This window comes from Belonocnema kinseyi, chromosome 6, assembly GCF_010883055.1.
Source record: "Belonocnema kinseyi isolate 2016_QV_RU_SX_M_011 chromosome 6, B_treatae_v1, whole genome shotgun sequence".
Classification (NCBI taxonomy): Eukaryota; Metazoa; Arthropoda; class Insecta; order Hymenoptera; family Cynipidae; genus Belonocnema; species Belonocnema kinseyi.
In genome coordinates, this window is record NC_046662.1 from 120,688,044 (window position 1) to 120,707,688 (window position 19,645).

At 34.2% G+C, this 19,645-nt stretch overlaps 1 long non-coding RNA gene across 1 annotated transcript in view; it reads right to left on the reverse strand.

Moving 5' to 3' along the window:
- The window catches only part of LOC117174064, an 87,364-nt gene that overhangs the window by 30,633 nt on the left and 37,086 nt on the right, over positions 1–19,645 (reverse strand). Inside the window, exon 2 of the long non-coding RNA XR_004467248.1 lies at positions 403–621. This is a non-coding gene — a long non-coding RNA (uncharacterized LOC117174064). The remainder of the gene's footprint in view (positions 1–402; positions 622–19,645) is intronic.

The window sequence follows — 19,645 nt, forward strand, 5'->3', positions numbered from 1 at the left end:
TATTAAAATCCCAAACTCTTGATTTTATTTCAAAGCAGTTAGCAGATAGAGATTAAACAGAACCGCCGAAGTGTTGCGACCGGCAATCGTGCACCTTCGAGTTTTCAAATTCAGAAGAGGAGAAATGGGTTGCGCGCGCAACCCAGTCATGTACATCGTCTCCCATTATATATTACACGGACAAGACTTGTGATAGTATTAGAGTGAACGTCGTTTCAAATCTGGGAACACTGCCCGCGCAACGAGTTGAGTCGATGCTCTTTTCTCACATATGCGATCCATTCTCACTCTCTCTCTTTCTTCCGATAGATTTGAATTTCAGACTTTCGCGCGACAAGATTCGTGTTGGGCTTGCTTTGCCTGACAAATAATGTGTGACGACGGAACAAAGAATGTACTCACCAGTTTGATGTTTCCCTGTTGTTCCACCACCAGGATTCTGATCTTCTGATTGTCTCAGATTTGCAAGCCAGCCGGCGATGCTAAGACCAAATCTTCCTCTTTGTCTGAAGACGTTTTGGTTCAAACTTCGCAGGCCGGTCCCGAGGTGGTAGGGGCGAAGTGGAAGGCACAACCAATAGGAGAATGAATACAATCATTTCCGGAATATAACTCCATATTCTGGTAGTGAGAAATTCATTTAAATTAAAGGAATACGTGTTTAAAGTCCCAATTTTCCAATTTGCAAGTCCTTTTGTTATTTTCTAAATTTAATAAGTAATTAAGTGATAAAATAAAATAAATATTTTGGGCACAATGAATCTGAGACATCTTAGGAGGCATACGCCAACGCTAAATACAGCGAATTTTGACCAATCAGAAAATTGGAACGCGTAAATAAGAGAGTTTGTTACTCACCAGCTTGCGCGATCTGTTCGTTGTCCGAGTTTTGCGAAAATTTAAATTTAATAAATGAAAATTAGCGTTTCAATACAAATTAAAAATAAAAACTCGTAGTTCATGCAGAAAATGAACTTAAAGAAGTGGTCCTTCAGTTTCAAAAGAAAGAAATGCAATATTTTAATTACGGTTCAGTTTTGGTTACGTATGGTTATGAATCATATGGTTCTGAATTATCAATAATTATACTTAATAGTAAATTTTTTAACTGATAAAAATAAATTTAGAACAAAAAATGAAATAGTTCAATTTTCAACTAAAAAAATTGTTTTAAAACAAGAAGACAAGGGTACCCTTTCACGGAGCATGAATTCTAAATTAATCATGGAATTAATATTTTACATGGGATTAATTTTTAGTTACTTTATTCGTTTAGGCTTAGGGTATATGTGATTGGTCTAGAACCTAGATGGAACCCTATGTGAAATTTGATTTCATTGAAATATTCAAATTCGAGCTCTGTGAAAAATTATCCTACATTTTTTATGGAAAAGTCCAATTTTTAACAAAATTCTTCCAAAATTTTCTAGATCTGTCTTCCAACGTCTTTTTCAGCTCAAAGCATCCTGAGGAATGTGTCTTAAGAATTGCACGTACTTCGACGTACGTTGGTATCAGTGCGTACATTTACGTGTTATCCACTGATACCAACTGTAGCCGTTATTTCATTAATTCACACACCAGTGTTTCAGTAAAAATTGAACTGCATTGAACCACCAAAACACTGGAATATGAAACAATTAAACACGCGTAAGGGCTCCTTCATACGATTGCAGATCCGCAAGTTGCGGACATGCGCAAGTCATCAGTTGTGAAAATAGTGATTTTTCGGTCAGCGGAAAAATCTCCAAATAGCGGTAATTTGAATATTCGATTTTATTTTAATATAAAATTTAATGTTTTGTAAATGATAGGCAAATGTATGCAGTTAAAGATAATTATAGAAGAATAACGGCGATGAATTTATCAAATGCATTTTTCTATGTTTTGATGAAAAGAAACAAACACATGCCAAATCAGCTGATTTATCCATCTGAGTTCTGTGTTCATCAGTTTGGGTGTTTACTATTTTATATCGCTTATTCAACAAAATAATATTTTTGTGCACAGGTGGTTAGTGTTTTTGATATTTGTTAACATAATAATATTATGCCTTTGCAGAGAATAGCCTGTGTACGTCCTACGGTATGGATTTACGAAAGCGTAGTCGGCATAACCTCTAAAGTACATAAAATCTACTGGCTACGCTTTCATAAAGAAATGCCGTAAAACTTATACAGACTATTTGTTGCAAAGGCATAATATTATTATGTTACGAATGTCAAAAACACTATTATGACCTGTGCACAAAAATATTACTTTGTTGAAAAAGCGATACACAATAAGTAACACCCAAACTGTTGAACACAGAACTTAGAGATAAAACAGCTGATTTGGAATGTAATTATTTCTTTTCATCAAAACATTGCAATTTTTATTTAATTTTTAGCTGCATACATTTGCCTATTATTTAAAAACCATTAAGTCTTCTATTAAAATAAAACCGAACATTCAAATTACCGCCAATTGGAGATTTTTCCGCTGACGAAAAAGTTTCTATTTTCACAACTGATTACTTGCGCATTTCCGCAACTTGCGGATCTGCAATCGTGTGAAAGGGCTCTAAGAATGGCGTCCCGTGATTTCAGAATTGCGTTGCGTTTTGCGTAATGCGTCAAATCACTAGACATTTCTGTCGATAATATTCTCCTAGTTATTTTTACCTTCCAACTTCTGGCGCTCGAAATTAATTTTTTCCCACGGTACTCCCCAACCTGAAATGTTTTTTCTACAGCCGTATTGCAAAAATTCAAGGGGTTCTAATTTTTTCGCAAGAGGCGCTACGAGCGATGCAAATTAACTAAATCCGAATGGACGCGTCCAAGTTTTCCGAGAGTGGGTTCTTCTTATAATACTTTTTGAGCTTACCCAAGCTCGACGTTTTACATATTATTCTTGTGGAATTTAGTAGGATTTGCCTCACCAGATCCAAGTTCAAAAAGGAAATATTTATTTACGTTTTACTGCTGTGTTTCAATTTTATTTTATGTACTAGTAATATTGCACTATTAAAATATATTGAAGTCCTAATGTGCTATGCTTTTAAAGCAAACTGACGTTGTGTAGGAGTAAGAAATTTACAGGTAAGACATAAGTGTTATGTTAATTTTCGTAGTATAAAACTTGCATTCTTGTGCTTTATCGCATATCCTTGGAATACAATTTTTTTTGTAAAAATATTAAAAATTGTATGAAAAGAATTGAATTATTGAAAAATATATGTATATGTAAGAAAGAAAATCCGTTTTTTTATTAAAAAATAACGTAGTTTCTCAACAATATGGCCGATTTCAAATGAAAAAATGGATTTTAAAAGAAGAATAGTCAAATTTAAAGGAATATAAGCTACTTTTGCTTTTTCTTAAAAAAACATAATTATTTGAATATAAGAAGTAAAAGAAATGAGAGGAATCGGTGAAATGACAAACATCTTAAAAAATACTAGTGAAACCCTACCGAAAGAAATCTTCGAGTTTTCTTTAGCAAAATAGCTTGGCCAATTTGAGTCTATAAACAAAGTCGATTTGAAACAAAATAGTCTCGGGAATAGCTTGAGAGATTTGGGTCCTTTTCAAGATCCTTTTAGTGGTCGTTTTAAGAGTGGTGCGACGTTCATATAATGTTCCTTTGTATTCGTCACGTACCGCGCGGGCAGAGTTATTTACAGTAATTGGTCGTGACTAATCCGCTCTCCCTTTTTAAATTTCTCTTCAAATTATTAACACTTTTTTTTAATTGATGAATTTTCTCATTATACTTATTTATAATTATAACTTATATATACTGATATACAATTTTCTAGTTGAATTCAAAAATGTTGTCTTTTTTGGCGTATCTCATTCCATTTACGAGAAGCGTTCTAATAATTCCAATTTTAAGCATTAAAAAAAGAAGTTAGATATCTGAAGTCATCGAAACCCATAGATTCTGAATTATTATGTTTTAGGCTCTTAATTATGAAATTAAAAAAAATCTACTTCTAAATTTTAATCCGAAAGCTTAACAAAGGACCCTTGAGTGTCGGCTACTCTATTGAGATAGCCTCTGCTCGTTATTTATGATCGTATTCTTATTTCAATTCCGGAAAGGATATTTTAAAGCCTTCAGACCATTTAAACGAGCTTCTTGGATCTTTAAAAATATCTACCTGAGTGCCTGCGGAGAATTTCTTTGAGATTCTTTGACCTAAAGAATTTTTAGTATATAATCAAAGATTCTTTTCGGTAGGGAATTGATTATTAAAATTCAGATTTATTATAAATAATTCAAAATGTTTATAAATACTCAAAAATAAGGAAATAATACTTGCAATATCGTTATTCACTCTACAGCTCTAATTGCTCCGCTGTAGAAGGAATAGCTATATTGTAAGTATTATTTCCTCATTTTTAAATATTTATAAACATTTCTTATTATTTAGAATAAATCTGAATTTCAATAATTAATTTTAGTAGTGTTTTTAAACACTTTTGCTATCTGTTCGATAAATTACTGAAACAATTCTTGAACTTAAACTGCCCACTGGGATAATGCGCTACCCCAAACGATATTCACGTCTGCACATAACTCACACAAAAGACAGATGATCTCGCTCGTTTATTGAGTTCGATTGCCGAAAAGTTGAAGTCAATTATTGTTAGGGTCCCGGACCAAACCGCACACACGCAGTATGTATATATTGTCTATTGTTCCTCTATTTTTTCTAAATCCTGCCTGTGTGTCCGGTAATATTTTCTTCTCTTCCAAATCCTTCACTAATCTTTCGTTTAATATCATGGCATACACTTTGTACGCCGTGTTAAGCAGAGTGATCGGTCTATAGTTTTTCAGATCCTCTGTTTCTCCTTTCTTGAATATCGGCGTAATAATCCCTTTCCTCCAACTATTCGGGAAGCCTTCTCCATTCCACACTCTTCTTATCAGTTCAAAAAGTTTCCTTTTGCCATCCCCTTCTAAATATACCCATGCTTTACTCGGTATTTCATCTTCTCCTGGTGCTTTCTTCATTCTCATTTTCTTAACTTGGTCATTAATTTCTTCGTCGCTAAGGTCGGATTCATCTTCCTGTAGGTTATTCCTTTTCCCTTGTGTTGTATAATGAGCTTCTGTTCCTTCTGAGTGGTCCATGAAGTGATTTTTCCAGTCCTTCATCTTTATTTCACTACTAATGCTATTCTTTTTCTTCCTTTGTTTATTTATATACTTCCAAATATCTTTCTCCGTTTTTGCATTTTTTATCTCTTCTAATTCGTCATCCTTTCTTTTCTTTTCCTTATCTTCGCACATTTTCCTGAACTCTGATCTTTTATGAGCGTAAGCTTCCCACGAACCTTTATTATCTTTCCATTTCTTGTATAACTTCTTTACCTTCCTCTTTTTTCGTGAACATTCCTTATCCCACCAAATTTTATGCCCTAATTCAAATCTGATCGACTTAACCTTTTTCTTTTTCATGGCGCTATTCACTTTGTTTGCGAAAGTATTCCATTCTTCCATTAGATCATTTTCTGAGTAAACGCCAGCACTCATTTTTACATTATAATCGATCTTAATTTCATTGTCCCATACCACAATCTCTTTTTCTGGTATCTGTTGACAACATCGGTTCGCTCTGACAAGTTCCGTTTTTAATATACACCTCATTGGCTGATGATCTGATTCTATTCTATCAATTATTTTAAAATCTTCTATCTTAACCAAACCTTCATAGTTAGTTATAGTGTAATCAATTACTGATGACCCCTTTCCCCTCTTCTTACCCGAGTTACCCACGTATGTAAATTCTCCTTGATTGTCACCTTCTAAGTTCCCATTTAATATACACCATCCTTTACTTTCTACTAACTTCATTAGCTGATCTCCTTCCGTATTGGCTACTTTTTCCTTAGATGCTCTTTTTACTTCTTTCTCTTGTGGTCCTCTGTAAATTGCTCCCTTTGTACACGTCCTTGCATTAAAGTCTCCTCCGATTAGCAAATTTTCATTCCCTTTATCCTCTATTTCATCATCCAGCCTAGCTGTCAACTCTTTAATCTTGTCTTTGCAGTATATTGTCCATATATTCCAGGTTTCATTTCCTAGAGTAATTTTGCTGCCCAGAGCCCCTTTAAATTCTTTTGCTGCTCCTTCTATTTCAATTATTTCTCTCCTGGTTCCTGTAATGATACCTCCACTTGCTCTTCCTTTCTTGTTTTCTCTCTTGGCAAATTGACACATCCAATTAAATCCCTTAGATAACAGTTGCCTGAATCTCGCCCAATCCATATAAAATTCCAGAAGTCCCTGTCTTTGTTCCTAACACGAGCTACATTCCAAAAAAGAAATTTGCACCCCCTGCTCTCGCACCCTTTCTTTTTTCTTGGTTCAAGGTCGTTGGGATTACTGAAAATTTGTATCTTCCCTTCTTTGACTCATCTCCAGGTCCCTCCAACTTATCCAAACTTGATTAACCCTCAATTTTTGGTATCCTAACTTTACCTCCTTACCCTGTTCTCTTTCAGTCCTGGCTATTTCTACTATTTTCCTTTGTATTCTCCTTTCTTCTCTGGTGAGATCATGATCAATAAAAATCTTGTTACCACTTAATACTTTTTCCTTTCCATGATCGATAGCTTTTCTTCCCAGCTACCTATTTTCGCAATTACTGTTTTCTTTTTACTAAATCCTGCTGCTGTTGCCCATATTATTTCTACTTCTATGTCTAGTTCATTTTTAAAAAACGCCTTTACCTCTGCTTTTTTGTCAGTTCCTTTTGCGTGCAGTCTTCTTTATCACTACATTGTTTTCCCTTTCCCTTTTCTCCTGCGCTTCAAATGCTCTTTTTATTTCCAAAAAGTCTCTATTGTATGTGTACTCCTCCTTTCCCCTATTGACCACCGAGTTTCCCGTTTGAATTGAGTCACTTTCTTTCCTTATTTTATTTTCAATCTCCACTACTTTTGCCTTAATTGTTTCCTCTATAATCTGGCTGTTCTCTTTGATCCCAACGATGGAGTTAATTGCATTTAATTTACTTCTTAAAACTGTTTTTTCTTTTTCCCATTCTTCTGTTTTCCTTTTCAATTCTTCGTTTAAATGTCTTATTTCTTTTTCGCGATTGTCCTTTTCCTTCTCTAATTGTAATTTCATTTGACGGTTTTCAAATTTTATGTCCTGCATGTGATGCCAGAAATACTTTAAAGCTGTTTCCCAATTCCCACCTTCTAACACTGAATTTGGGAAATCAAATTTGTTTTTCTCCTTTTCTAAATTTTTCTCTTCCTGTTTTGCCTGCTCTGTACTTGGTGCATTTATTGTATTCTGTATCGTTGATTGTGTTCCTGTTTTTTTCCGAAACCTTGAATATCTCGTCTATCTTTTTGTTATTTTGAGCTTCTCTTACTAGTTTTTCTTCTTTTGGTGGTCTCCCTCTACCCCGTTTCTTCGTCTCGTCTGTCTTATCTAGGTTATTTTCAGTTGTTTCAGTTTTGTCAGTCTTGTCTCTATCGATATCGGTATTTTTATTACACTTCGCGCCATCTGCTGCTGTTACACCTAACTTCGTAACCAGTTCCGTGTTTCCCTCGTTTTCTGCCATTTTAATACTTTTTCGATCTAACCCATAAATTTTAACCCCTTACGTATATCGCCAATAACAAAATACAAATACCTTTTTAAACGTCACTTTTTAATCTCACTTATCAGCCTACTTTTATTGCACTTAATAATAACCACTCACACCATATAATATCATACAATAACCGTAATTCTTTATAAATACTTCCGTCGATATGGACACACATTCGCACACTTCCACTCCACCTAACCAAGTCCGTATTAAATTTAATATGAAATACAGTTGACTTTAGCTACCTGAAAAACATGAATTTCAAGCTAAAAAATATTATCTTTCAATTAAATTGTTGCATCTTTTATAATCAAAATTAATTTCAGACTAAATAATTGGATTTAGCCAAAATAATTGAACTTTCAACCAAACAAGACGAATTTTCCTGCAACTAATTACTTAAACGAAATAGTAAAATCAAGCCAAAAATACGATCTTTTCAACAAAAAAACAGTTGAATTTTCCATAAAAAACATGAATTTTTAACTGAAAACCTTTCTAGCTAACTAACGAATTTTTGAATTGTCTAAGAAAATATAAAATAGTTAATTTATAAAGCGAAAAATATTTTAGTTATAAATCAATAACGGTCGAATTTTACTAATAGGATTAATTATTAAAGGCTAATTACAAAAAATATATTGCATTTCCAACCAAACGGTTAATTTTCATAAACGAAAAGAAGAATTCTGTAGACAGCAATTGATCCTCATTTTTTATTTCATCCTTCGTGTCGTTTTTTCAAAAAGTTAATTTTTTCGAGTTTTACACTTATTTTTTATAAATAAAAGGAAATCTAGTAGTGCTATGTATAAACTAGTATTAACGCTTTTTCTACTTTGTGTCGTTTTTCGAGGAATATAATTTTTTACTTTTCCATTTTTTTCCATTAAAACAAAAAACTACGTATCCCATTAAAAATTATTAATTACAAATTTGTAGCTCCTTTTTTAGGAACAATTTTTGTTCATTTCTTTTCTGCTTAGCTTATGACGTTTGTTGAGAAATAAAATGTTTTTTTATAGTGTTGTTACGATAATCTCATATTGGTTTCGGAAAACAACGTTTTTGCTCTCCTGACTTTTTTCATACCCTGCGTTTTACTTACAATTTTTATTTTCGTTCTATTACTTTTTTATTTTGAAAATACTACAACTTGATTCTTAATAGGGTTAAGTTTTTATTTTGTATAATTTTCGGCACCCTGACAGTTTTTCGAGAACGATGACAAAATGTAGCTAATGAATACTTGAGATCTTTTATACTATGGATCACAGAACAGACCAGTCCCAAATCTGGGCCAGACTTGACTATAAAAAAATAAGAAAAAAAAGTGTTCCCGCTGAGCGGGTGCATGCTCATCGCGCGCGGATTGCCCCGGTCCCAAGTTTCACTCCGCCTAGGGCAGGCGATTGTTGATTCTCGCGCTTCGTGCTCGATTATGTAGTAACCTCGCTCTAAGCGCTCGGTCTTTGTATTTTTCCGACATTCTTGCATAGTCGTTTTCAAATTAAAGCTCAAAACATCCACCGCTGTGATTTTTTTATTGTGAATTCTTTTTTTTTAATAGCTTCGCTCGTACGTTTCAGCGCAGTTTCAACAACAACTTTTGTACATTATGCTCAACAATTTCATATAAAATATAATACATTTTTTATGTACCTCTGCCTGTGTTTGCTTATTCACATATTGCACAATGATGTACAAATTTTATTTTTCAACTACACTGAAAGATGTATCATTTGGATAAATGTATATTACTACAATTCAGAATATGCATGGAAATTTCAACATACTTACTCTTATTACCTTTGTTTTTATAATTTTTAAAATTTTAATCTGGTTTTTATGATTAAACAAAATCTATTCGTTCTATCTAAAAATAAATCATAACAAACATGTAGATCCTTTTTGGATGAATGAATTTTGTCTATTCATTTTTTTTTCATACTATAACAAAAACTACCTTTCCTATCAAAAAAATATTCGTAACAAATTTGTAGATCTTGCTTTGTTGGACCATTAAATAGAGTTATTGCCTTTTAGTTAGATTTTGTGCGATCGAAATTTAAATTTTCAATTTTTATAAATAAACTTCAAAAACTTACTAATATAATTCTATAGATTGTAAATTTTCCGTATTTTTGTGTACTATAAATAGCTGTCGAGAGAATTTTCACATCTTGACAAGAAGGCAGTGTTTAGCACGTTACCGTCTGAAAGTAACGCGTTTCCTTGCCGTTACTTTTTTTGTTAAATATTTGATACATGATTCGAAAGTCCAAAAAAAATTGTAAGAACTTGATACATTCTATTTAAAAACAAAAATTTTAATAAAACTGAATATTATATTAACCGTTGGGTAAAATAATTAAAAAATTGTGCATTTGTCTATAACCTCTCTTGTATTTGATTTGGTATTTGTATTTAGTCGGAAATTTGTTCGAATCCACATAAAAATAAATTCACTTTAAAAAAATGGTATTTAACAATAACGATTGTTTAAACAATTTATTAATCGTGTTAATGATATTCTCTTAGAATAATCCTAGAAAATTGCAGTTTTTGAAGAATATTTCACTTTTGGACCAATTTTTAATTAAAATTAGGTAATTAATTGTCGTCTAGAAAATCAATTGTTTAAATAATTTATTATAATTATCATTAATATTCCATTTGAATAATGTTAGGAAGATGTGGGGTTTTCTGAATTTTTTTTATTTTTGTCCAATTCTCAATTGAAGTGGGGTAATAATTAATTCAAGTTAACAAAAATAATTACTTTAATAATTTATTATCATTATTAATAATATTCTCTTAGCTTAATTATAGAATGTTGCAGTTTTTATGAAATTTTTAACTCATTGTCCATTCTTCACTATGAGTGACTTAATAATTAATTATATTTAGCCAAAATAATTATTTAAACAAATAATTATTGCCTAAAATTTAATATTGTTTATAAATATCTTTTTTAGATAAGTGCTAGAAAGTTGCAGTTTTTCCTCAAATCTTTAACTTTAACTCGTCTCAAGTTAAAACAAATTAATTTAAACAAAAGAGATATCTTACACAAGAGACAAAACCAAATAATGGAATAATTAGGATTAGGTGGAAGGACTGAATATTTAAATGACTGGTAAAAATTTTGTTTTGTATTGCAACAAGAGTTTTATTACAAAGCGTAAAAGAAAAATTTGGAATTTTAAATATTTTAATGTCAGCCCCCACCCCTTTTTTGCCATGGAGAAAACACGACTCGTCGATGACAACACACACACACACACATTATTAACATTATTAATTATTGTGTGTGTGTGTACATATAAATTAAAAAGACCTGAAACAAATAGTTAATTGAATATAGATTCTCACGGGACAAGGTGGATTTTTAGACCGGATAAAACAGACTCATGGGGGATATATTTGAAAACTCTTATTTTATTCGTATTGTATTGCTAATTATGCAGAGAGATGTTCACAGTAGAAAAAAAGGATCAATTTTGTTGCAGAGCATTTTGCTCTAACGATCATTTGACTCTCGAGATCATAATGATCTGTCCATTGAGATCAATTTAATCTTACTTTTTAATTCATTTTGTCAGACTAATCAAAATTTTATCCAGAAAAACAAAATTTTAACTGAAATAAAAGTAAAAAATTATTTCCTAAAGTCTTTACAAGCTATTCGCTGAAAAACGGGATAACATTGAATATTAACCCCCTACGCATTAACCCCCCCCCCCCACCAATATCGGGGATATGTATATAAATTGATTCCATAAGCTTATTCCTACGAAAATATCGTTTCGCCGTAATGGCACAATCATTTTTTGCGTCTCAAACAGTAGTCTTAGCAAGTAGTCAAAAACGCTAAAAAAAAATATAAAATTGACCATTTTTTAACGCTGCGAACTTCACTAAAAAATTTTTCCCGAAAAAAAATAAAAGTATGTTTCTTTGATTCAAGCTGAAACAATTTTAGGATAGGATTTTCTAAAAATTGTACATTTCGCGAAAAATTTTTTTTTTTCAATTTATAATTTGTTATTGATATTCGTTAGCAAAAATTGTACATGAAAAAAATTCGACATAATTTTTGAAGCAATCGGAAAATTTAATGGAATATTCAAAATTTTGAAATTTCCAATAAAGAAAGAGAACTGAAGATATTAACAAATTAAAAAAAATGTTTACTTTACTTTCTTCGGATGTTAACCAAAAATTTTGGTTTCGCTCAGCTCAAACGATTCGACTAATTTGATCGTTTCCATACACACACATATTATTTTTTAAATACGAAAAAACAAATAGTAGGCCACTGGCGCACCACAGGCTGGCTGTCCAATGGCTAGACTGGGATGTAACGCTCAGATCAACTAGTTTCTAGACAGGTCTTTTATTTTAATAAAAAATAAATAATAATAATTAAATAATATAAATAATATAATTCTTTTTTTGGAGAGAAGTCTACGAAGTGCAACATAGACTGGACGAAGACTCAGAAAATAAAAATAGCTTCAAGGAGCTGTGCGATGCCCTCATAACACCTGATGAAAAATGCCCACCCATCACTACCGAGGAGGTTAAAAAAGTATTAAGAGGGATAAAGAACTATTTCGCTCCGAGACCAGAGTGTATCCAGACCTTCTGGTGAAAGAAGTTTCCTTTAGCCCATCAGCATTTGGCCCGTATTTTCACCTCATATTTAAAGTCGGAAGAGCCAATTCCGGAGTGGTTAGTGGAAGGGCGCACAATACTCCTGCCGAAAATAGGCAACTTAGCTGACCCGAAGAATTACAGGTCAATCACTTGTCTGAATACACTGTATAAGATATTCACAGCTATCCTAAATGATAGGATTATTCATGCAATTGAATCAGTGTGGCAAGAAATGTATAAACAACGAGGCTCAAAGAAAGACGTAGCGGGATATCGGGAGAATCTGCTCATTCTACCTCCCATAGGCTTATCAGCTGTCTTTTGGAAAGCTTAAAGCCTGGTCTACAATCGTCGCAAACAGCTTATTGCGTCCGCAAGTTACCGAGGGCGAAAAGCTGGTTCAACTCAACTTTTCGCGTCGCATCCGTCTTGCGTGATCTCGCATCGAATGTCAGAGGACCAATCAGAGCGTTTCATCAAATAGCCTCGTACAACCACACGTTTGTGGCAACGTCGACACTGAGTTCGAGTGATTTTGTTTTGAATTTGTCTGGATTTTTTTTGTTGGTTTGGTGTGTTATGTGAGAAACATTTAAAAGCATTTAAAATTGAAAAAAAACTGCAAAAGAGCAAATTTTTGGTTAGAGGGATCCATTGTAGAGGCGAAAAATATTTTACTGTCAAAGTACGACGAGAAAACAGTTCATTTGATTGCGTTACGATGCCGCATCGCTGAGTCTTGCGGCGCCGCAACGAGCTATTTGCGGCGATTATAGACCAGGCTTTAAGGTTCATCCGCAAATCGTGAGGTGCATAGAGAGATCGATGCCGCTTTGAAAAACTAGAATTGATATATGATCTGGAGAAAATCGTGTGACAACTAACAAGGTCACCTTTCAGAGAGGTGTCTTTCAGGGCGATACTATGAGCCTACTCCTCTTTTGTCTCACATTATTGCCACTATCTCTAGCACTTTACCATTCCAACGGGCACTTTTGCGGGAAACCTGCAGATCGAAAGTACAAGGTCACTCATGTGTTTTACATGTACGATTTTAACATCTATGCTAAAAACAAAGAGCAACTACACCTAGCTCTAGGGATTGTCGAACGCTATACTAAGGAAATTGGAATGGAATTTTGGTTAGACAAATGCGTTATGGTTTATTTGAAGCGGGGGAAACTTAATGGCATCTATGAAGACACTGAGCTCGTCAATAGAAGCGCTATACACCTTTGCGCTGGAGAGACTTATACCTACCTGGGCGTGCCACAGAGCCGCATTCAGGACGTGTCATCTATAAAGGATACTCTCCGAAGCAGATACAAACGTCTTATCCGGTAGATTTGGTCTGCCGAATTGTCAGTGAGGAACAAAGTATCTGCAACGAACTTTCTTGCCCTCCCGGTAATACTCTATTCATTTTGAGTCGTTCCATGGATGCTTGCATCTTAAGTCTTCTGTTCCGCGACTCTACATCTCACGCCATCAAGGTGGTCGCGGAATATTGAATCTTGAATGTCTTCATAACAGGATTATTCTGGGTACAGTACATAGGGTCGCAAATGGAAGAGACCCTCTTCTTAAAATGGTTAGGAAGCACGAAGAAGTGGGCAAAGGAGCGTTTCTGTACAAAGCGGCGGAGGAGGCTGCTGAAACACTCGGACCTAACTTCAGTATTAGGGGTGAGCATGATGTATCAAGTCTTATCTATTTCGAGTACTCACTCCTGAAAGCCCGGATTAAGAAAGCACAAGAGAAAAAATTTCGTGAACAACTCCTCGATAAGAGGATGCACGGTATCTTCCACAGAAATGTGAAGGATCAGTTAATGTCTTGTGAGCTAACGTTTGCTTTCCTTAAATCGCCCGGATTGATGTCTGGTACAGAGGGTTTCATTTTTGCATGCCAAGTCGGTGTCATTTCCACCTTAACATACCGTCGCCACATTTTGAGCCAAGACAATCCCGATGATAGCTGCAGGGCGTGCCATGCACACCCCGAGCATTTAGCTCACATACTATCTAGTTGTCCAACTCATGCGGGAACGACCTACATCTAAAAGCACAATGAGGCACTAAGAGTGCTTTATTACAATCTCTGTCGCTTTTACAGCATTAACCTTAATATCGCTCCTCTAAATGCTCCTAGGGAAATCGATTCAATTGTCGAGAATGAGAAGTGCCGCATATACTGGAACTTTACATCTTAGAGTATTCTGAAGGTGTCTTTAAGGTATTGTAAAAACACTGTAATGACATGGACATAGGATGTCGTAAAGTTGTCGTAAAGATGTAACGATGTCGTAAAGACGTCGCAAAATTCTGTGCCTACTGGGATGTTCGTTATCGACTTTTCAGCACCAGCTGACAAAAACATCATAACCAAGGAGAATAAAAAGAAAGAGAAGTATAGAGACCTTATAAGGGAGTTGCAACGATTGCACACGAAATATTCTGTCAAACTAATCGTCCTTATCATCGGCGATCTTAAAGGTGCCAAGGTTTTGCTGGTTAATAACCTGAAAAGCATCCCTCTATGTCAACAATATGCTAAAACACTTGCGGGGAAAATGCAGAAGGCGGTCGTCCTTGGGTCGCTCCGTGTTCTCAGGGTACACGAAACTTTTGCCGGATAGTCGTATTTTCATTACACCAAACTCTCGCTTTCAGTTAATTGTCGGGGGTTGCCTTCAAATGGCTATGGACTAATTTCCTGATGACAGAAACATAAACAGTGAGGGCCATAGGACTTACTCTTCACGCGTGCATATTTTTGTTTGTTTGTATAACTAAGTTCAGAAGCAATATTAAAGCGCCTTTTAGTTATAGAATTTTTTGCAGGGAAGTATGTTTCTATATTTTAATTATTGCAAAAAATCAGGAAATCAGTGTTACAGCTATGTTACTAATTATAAATTAAGAAGTTATGTATTCGCATTTAATTTAAATATCTATCGTATGTTGAATTCTATGTTGTAGAGTGGTCTTCCCAAAATACATTGAAAGGCAAATTTGAAATAACTTGATTAAAGAGCCTTTGAATTTGTAGGCGAAAAAAGGAACTCGGAATTCTCGCTAATAGCACTGTCATTCCTGTAGTTTTCTCGCGATAACAGGAAAAAATACAGGAAAAACGACAGGCTAAATGACAGCCGAAAATGACGTGCCCTAATTGGCCATAATTTATAATAATATCCTGCACCAGTAATAAACGTCGTACGCGTCATGTGGCCAAAATTACACAAGTATATTGAGTCCTTTAAAAATGTATTAAGAATAAAAAACAATAAAAGTAAATATCTTTTTTATAATGATCACATTTTTATTGAAAGTAAAAATGCGGCGTAATGCATAAATATTGCATAAACGAGGTAAGTAGTGCAGTTGGTCAGAATATTATAAAGTATCAAAGATTTGCAGAGTTATTATTGAACCATTTACTAGCTCTAAAGGGTACGTGACACATAATCGATGCACACCCTGCGTAAAATTACGGAAAGGAACCGATAGAGTCAGATACAAAACCGGATAAAAGTGCGGATATCTCAGTTCGGATTTTAGACTGTTCCTATCTGTATCTCTTTCGGTTCGTGTAATCTTAAGCGGAAAACTAGCAGCCCTATATGAATTTTCATCCGGATGATGTATGGAAAATAGCATATTATCTGGCCCTATCCGGAACTTTGTCGGAATTTAGGTTAGCCGACTGTTTTCTTCTAAGTACAAAAACCTTTTTCTGTCTGGACTATCCGACTTTAAGGCTAACATTGAAAAAAGAAAATTAAATTATTTGGCCAAAGGAATATTATGCGTCCCTATTTGAAACTATATCGGAACTTAAATTCGAAGCCCGTTTTTATCTAATTACAAAAAATAGTTTTCTGTCTGGTTCTATTTGGCTTCGAAACGAACATCAGAAACAAAAAATTGAATCATTCGTCCGACGAAATTTTATGCGGCCCTATCTGGAACTATGGCGAAAGTTAAATTAGAAGACTGTTTTTGTCTAATTTCGAAAATGGTTTTCTGTCCGGTTCTATACGGCTTCGAAGCGAACATCGGAAACAAAAGATTAAATTATTCTCCCGACGAAATCCTATGTGGCGCTATATAGAACCATATGGGAACTTAAATTAGAACCCTGGTTTTGTCTCATTTCGAAAATGGGTTTCTCTCCGGTTCTATAAAGCTTCGAAGCAGACATTGGAAACGAAAAATTGAATTATTCGCCCGACGAAATCTTATGCGGCTCTATATGGTACTATGGCGAAACTTAAATTCGAAGACTGTTTTTGTCTAATTTTTAAAATGGTTTTCTATCCGGTTCTATACGACTTCAAACCGAACATCGGAAACAGAATATTGAATTATTCGCACGACGAAATCTTATGCGGCCTTATCTGGAACAGTATCGAAACTTATATTAGAAGACTGTTTTTGTCTAAATTAGAAAATGGGTTTCTGCCCAGTTCAATACGGCTTCTAAGCGAACATCGGCAACAAAAGATTTAATTATTCGACCGACGAAATATTATCCGGCCTATCTGGAACTATGTCTAAACTCAAATTAGAAGACTGCTTTTATTTATTTTCGAAAATGGTTTTTGTGTCGGGATCTATACGGCTTCGAAGCGAAGATCGGAAACAAAAAATTGAATCATTCGCCCGACGAAATCTTATGCGGCTCTATCTTGCACTATGGCGAAACTTAAATTTGAAGATTGCTTTTGTCTTATTTTGAAAATGTTTTTCTATCCGGTTGTGTACGACTTTGAAGCGAACATCGGAAACAAAAGATTAAATTATTCTGCAGATGAAATCTAATGTGGCCCTATATGGAACTATATCGGAACTTAAATTAGAAGCCTGGTTTTGTCTAATTACGAAAATAGTTTTCTGTCTGGTTCTATTCGGCTTCGAAGCGAGCATCAGAAACAAAAAATTTAATTATTCGCCCGACTAAGCCTTATGCCGCCCTATCTGGAACTATGGTGAAAATTAAATTAAAAGACAGTTTTTGTCTAAATTTCTCAAAATGGTTTTCTATCCGTTTCTGTACGACTTTGAAGCGAACATCAGAAACAAAATATTAAATTATTCGCCAGACGAAATCCTATGTGGCTCTATAGGGAACTATATCGGAACATAAATTAGAAGCCTGTTTTTATCTAATTACGCAAATAGTTTTCTGTCTGGTTCTATTCCGCTTCGAAACGAAAATCGGAAACAAAAAATTGAATCATTCGCCCGACGAAATCTTATGCGGCCCTATCTGGAACTATGGCGAAATTTAAATGAGAAGACTGTTTTTGTCTAATTTCGAAGATGGTTTTCTGTCCGGTTCTATACGGCTTCGAAGCGAACATCGTAAACAAAAGATTAAATTATTCTCCCGACGAAATCCTATGTGGCCCTATATAGAACCATATGGGAACTTAAATTAGAAGCCTGTTTTTATCTCATTTCGAAAATGGGTTTCTCTCAGGTTCCATACAGCTTCGAAGCAAACATTGGAAACGAAAAATTGAATTATTCGCCCGACGAAATCTTATGCGGCTCTATATGACACTATGGCGAAACTTAATTTAGAAGACTGTTCTTGTCTAGTTCCGAAAACGTTTTTCTATCCGGTTCTACACGACTTAGAAGCGAATATCGAAAAAAAATTGTATCATTCGCCCGACGAAATCTTATGCGGCTCTATATGGCCCTATGGCGAAACTTAAGTTAAAAGACTGTTGTTGTCTAGTTTCGAAAATGTTTTTCTATCCGGTTCTACATGACTTCGAAGCGAACATCGGAAACAAAATATTAAATTATTCGCCCGACGAAATCCTATGTGGCTCTATATGGAACTATATGGGAACTTAAATTAGAAGCCTTTTTTTATCTAATTTCGAAAACGTTTTCCTGTCCGGTTCTATTCGGATTCGAAGCGAACATCCGAAAAAAATAATTAAATTATTCGCCCGACGAAATATTATGCGGCCCTATCTGGCACTATGGCGAAACTTAAATTAGAAGAATGTTATTTACCTAATTTCGAAAATGTTTTTCTATCCGGTTCTGTGCGACTTTGAAGCGAACATCAGAAACGAAAGATGAAATTATTCTTCCGATGAAATTTTATGTGGCCCTATATGGAACTATATGGGAACTTAAATTAGAACCCTGTTTTTGTCTAATTTCGAAAATGGTTTTCTGTCCGAGTAAAAATGCCCATTGAGGTTATTAAATCATTTTTGCACTTCATTTTCTTTATTCTTTTCTTATTTCTTTCTTTATTCTTTATTTCATTTGCTTTTGTTTTGTTTTCGAACGTTTGGAATATTTTTCCATATTACAGAAAACAGCTGTCTATCGAAAATTTTCAATTTGCCTTAAAACTACTGATTATAATCATGGAAGAAATTTTGTAAATCGGATAAAAAAGGTTACAAATACCGTGTAAGTTTCCGGATAGTATCCGACAATGAACCCAGTGGGGTAATATGCGGATCGAAAAAATTCCGTATGGAAACAGATATAAAAACAGATCGAATAAATATCATTGACCGGCCAACTGTCGGATAGAACCGGGTAAAAAAGGACACCAATATCGTGTAAGTTTCCGGAAAGAAACTAATAGAAATCCGTATTCTATCCCGATTTATCGAATTCTATCCGGCATTTTAAGCAGGGTACCTTACCAATATTTTTCTTCGGTACCGTACCAATTCCTCACGAAATAAGATATTTAGCTGAAATTTTATTGAAATAAAGGAAAGGGAGTAAGGAAAGTTTATGCAATTATCAACTTTTTTATTCAAAAAGAAAATTGAATTTGTTGGAATTTTTTTGGAATTGTAAACATTTATTATTGTAAAGCCGTTTCTAACTCCATTTTCTTTATTTGAACAGAAATTCAGCTGAATATCTTATTTCTTGTGGAACTGGAACGGTTCCAAAGGAAAATTTTGTAAGGTAGGCACCCAGTTGGGACAAAATTCGACGATTTCTTTACGAAATTCTTACAACATCCTTACGACAAATTTACGGGTAGCTAGAAAATGCTTCAATAATTAATCTGCAAGTCGTTGGTACTTCATCATATTCAGACCAACTGTACTAGTGACCTCGTTTGTGTATCATTTATGCATGTATGATGCATTTTTACCTTTAATAAAAATGTGATCATTATGAAAAAGAAGTTTTTTTTGTGTGTTTTTTTTTAAATATATTTTCAGAAGACTCAATTTACTTGTATAATATTGGCCACATTACGCATACAACGTGCATGATACCAGGTGTATACATATGAAACCGGTATTTTTTCAAGAAAAAAACACATTTATTTCAAGAGAATGATAACAAATATTTTATTCAAAGTATGCGC